Raw genomic sequence first — 3,722 nt, forward strand, 5'->3', positions numbered from 1 at the left:
ATAATATGTTTTAGGAGAGGTCTTCCTCAGCTAAGAGTCAAAAGGGACTGTGGCACTTGCTCATGATGCAAAGCCTTTGGCACACTGAGGGTTCTCTGAGGAATATGGATTCCCCCCCTGCACTGAGCCTTTTGGTGCAGGTCACTCTACTTGTGGCTCAACATGAAGACCACAGCAGAAGAGGCCATAATGCTGCTGCTGCAATCATCCTTTCCCCTCTCAGAGCAGAAAGAAAGAGAGTAAGAGACAAAGCAAATACAGCTTTTGCCGTGCCTTACCGAGGAAGCTGTCATCAGTGTAGGGCATTTTGGTGTATTTGTCTGAGGATGAGACTTGCCCTTTTTCAAATTGCCACAGAACTAATTGCCTGTACTAAACAAGGGGTCATGGAGGCTTTTCTCTGAAGGGGAAGACTTGCTTCTTCCCAAGCACACATAGCTTTTACCTGCATCACCTAATTAGCTTCCTGCAATCCAGTCTGCATTGCTTCAGAACTTGATATATCCCATATCCGACAAAGTCATTCCTGTTTCTATGTCATGCTTCAATTGCACCAGTTTGCAGGAAGTATTTGGATGTTAAATTTGATTTAAGTCATTATGTTTCATTTTTATTGAGACTCTTTGACTCATCATTTATTTGGCTGCTTCAGTTGCTTGCATGGCAGGTTGCCCATTGCCAAGGCATCTGAGAACCTCATCACCAGTTTAAAAATCAGGAGACTGACAAGCCCCAAATCCTGACAGACTGGGCCAGATTTTACAGGGAATGATTTGTCTTTCAGTTGGTAACTTCCAGCTGCTGATATTGGGAGGTTTAGTCCTCTGCATTGATTGCACAAGTGCCTCAGCAGTCTCAGTCATTTTAGGCCACACAAAGAGATAATGCCTAAACTAGCTGATCCCTGATGTTGCCCTGATGAAAGGGCCTGCCCCTGTTTATTGGCAATGTCAGGAAGGCTGTGTACTCTCTCTAGTTCCACTGATAGCCCTTGATATCACTGAGTAGCGGCTGTGTGTCATTTTCTTCATCCATGGTATCAAGAGGAGGAATCAAGACTAAGTGTGAGGGCTCTTGTGATAAAGCAGTATGTCTGGGAGCTGCCCAGAGGAGATGTATGGTGCATTCCTTAGAACCTCAGAGGTCCTAAGTTAGCAAGTAGGTTGCGGGAGATCCTGGGGTTGGCTTTCTAATTATCCTGATGACAGTCCCTCTAAACAGCCCTGTTGAGAGGCAGAAACATTTCATTAGGCTGTAAAATGCATGAACAGCAGACAAGACTTACGACATATTATACATGAGCAATTATGTTGCTTTAGTAGTTACAAACATTGTCAGATACAATGAATAACTGAGATTTTCCAAAATTAGGGCATTTTTTAAAAGTTGTCCTTAGAAAGCCTCAGAACCATTACAAGGAACTATAAAGCCAAATTAGGGACTTCAGAGAAGCTTCACAAAGCTTTAATGTTAGCAATTAGCTATTAATGTTAGGTTCACACAGCAATTAATGTCAATTTTAGACAACTATATAAAAACTTTAGATTCTCAGAATGAATGTCCTGTTAGTACCCAGGGCTTGGGGACATATTAAAGAGGTACAGTAAACACACAGCCCTTGGGCATGTGGACAACAACCAAGGCTGCATGGCATGCAGCATCTTCAGTACTGTCTCACCCACACTGCTGGTAGAACCTTCATCCAACAAGCTGAGAGCAAAGCAGTGTCACAGGCCTGGGAAAAGGATCCTTTTTGGGCAATGATTATGGCAGACTTCATTAAGTTTTTCTACATCCTATGAGACTGCACTTAACATTAGCGATAAAGCATACAGGAACATCAGCACCAAAACTGTCAGGCACTCTTGAGGCATTGCCAGGTGTTGCAGCTCTACGTGGGGCCATGATGTCAGTTTGGGACTGCTCCTGTGTAGCATCCCATCAACTCTCCCACGTCGGTCAATTCCCAAGTTCTCGGCCCTGGCAACGGCAGTAACTACTCACTAAAGAGTCAGTCCTCCTGGGGAGAAAAACCGTCTCCCTGTTGGACTTCTGTGCCACAACTTCCCCTGTGTAACTTCCTCTGGTTTCTCCTTTCCCTGTCCTCTCACTGGATTGGTATCCCTGGTGGCCACCCCCCTTCCCCTGGAGACCAAACCCCTCTGCCCCTCCCTTAGCTCTGCCCCCACCCCGTCCCCTTCTTAAGTTGTCTCCTGCACATGGTTGGGCTCTTTTTTACCTCGCTGGGTTCCCTTCAGCCACACGTGATATCCTTTGCTGGAATAAAACCCTGCAAAAAGAGCCTTTCTTGCCTCTATCGCTCAGCCAGCTGTGGTGAGTGTCGAGTGAGGGTCTGACTGCGTTGCCTGAAGGTTATCTCAACTTGCTTTTCCACAGGAGAGGCTTGTGGAGGACAGATTTTAGGCAGCAGCAACTACTATTCCAACACCTGCATTTTTACTCCTGCATAGCTTCCTGACCCCACCAAATCACAGAATCAATTAGGTTGGAAAAGACCTCTGATATAATCAATGACTGAACACCACCACATCAACTAGATATGGTACTGAGTGCCACATCCAGTCTTTCCTTAAACACTTCCAGGGACAGTGACTTCACCACCTCCCTTAACAACCCGTTCCAATATCCTCCTAATGTGCAACCTAAACCTTTCCTGGCATAGCTTAAGACTGTGTTCTCTTGCCCTGTCACTGGTTGCCTGGCAAAAGAGACTGACACCCACCTGGCTACACCCTCCTTTCAGGGAGATGTCATAGGAGATGCACTCCAGAGCCTTCACCAGCTCTGTTACCCTCCTCTGGACTCAATCCAGCACCTCATTTTCCTTCTTGAATTAATTGATGGGTCCAGAACTGGAAACAGTACTTGATGTGAGACCTCACCAGTGCCAAGTACCAGGAAACAATCACTGTCCTGGTGGCCACACTATTGCTGACACAATGGCTAGGATGCCATTGGCTTTCTTGGCCACCTGGGCACTGCTGGCTCATGGCCAATTGTTGTCAACCAGCACCCCCAGGTTCTTTTCCACCAGGCAGCTTTCCAGCTGCTCTGGCCCAGCCTGTAGTGCTGTGTGGGGTTGTTGTGACCCAGGGGCAGAACCTGACACTTGGCCTTGTTGTACCTCATACAATTGGTTTTGGCCCATCTATCCAGCCTGTCCAGATCCCTTGGTGGAGCCTCCCTACTCTCCAGAACAATACTTCCACCCATATCAAACTTTTAAGACAAGGCTGACAAATGTGTTGGGGCTGAGTGAGAGAAATTTACAAACTGGTATTTGCATCTGTGCCTCCCCAACTAGCTCTGAGCCCAGGCAAGAGGTTGTCCTCTCTTCACAGGGCAACACACACAATTTCATCCCCAAGAATCAATGTCATAGAGGAAAAAAAAAATAAATAGGGTACCTGAAGCTCAGGATATGGGTCTTACAAGTCACATAAATTTCACAGCCCAAATGACTACTGATGTACAAGTCTGCTGAACTGTATAAATACCTGCATCGATGTGTTACATTATTTGGCCCTCAATTGCCTGCTTGGTGCCAAAACTCTTGTTTGTCACAAACTCTGGCTTCTTTCTTGCACCCTTTTCCCATAATTGTATTTAAAACTCATAGGAAGAAGATGCTTTAAAACTGTTTACATTACTAACTGAAACATCATTAATATTAAATTTGTGCAGAATAATGAAATAGAGCA

The 3,722-nt window shown here is 45.6% G+C and overlaps 1 long non-coding RNA gene across 2 annotated transcripts; it reads right to left on the reverse strand.

The window, feature by feature from the left end:
• Positions 1-521: 521 nt before the first annotated feature.
• LOC128789878 (uncharacterized) lies at positions 522-3,313 on the reverse strand. 2 transcript variants are annotated; one of them, XR_008431563.1, is made up of 3 exons: positions 2,240-3,313; positions 1,834-1,980; positions 522-1,223 (listed from the first exon to the last, which is right to left on the reverse strand). It is a non-coding gene; the product is annotated as an uncharacterized LOC128789878 (long non-coding RNA). The 2 variants fall into 2 exon arrangements; XR_008431564.1 differs by having other exon boundaries at positions 1,679-1,980.
• Positions 3,314-3,722: the final 409 nt, after the last annotated feature.

The sequence above is a fragment of the Vidua chalybeata genome, chromosome 6, assembly GCF_026979565.1.
Source record: "Vidua chalybeata isolate OUT-0048 chromosome 6, bVidCha1 merged haplotype, whole genome shotgun sequence".
NCBI lineage: Eukaryota > Metazoa > Chordata > Aves > Passeriformes > Viduidae > Vidua > Vidua chalybeata.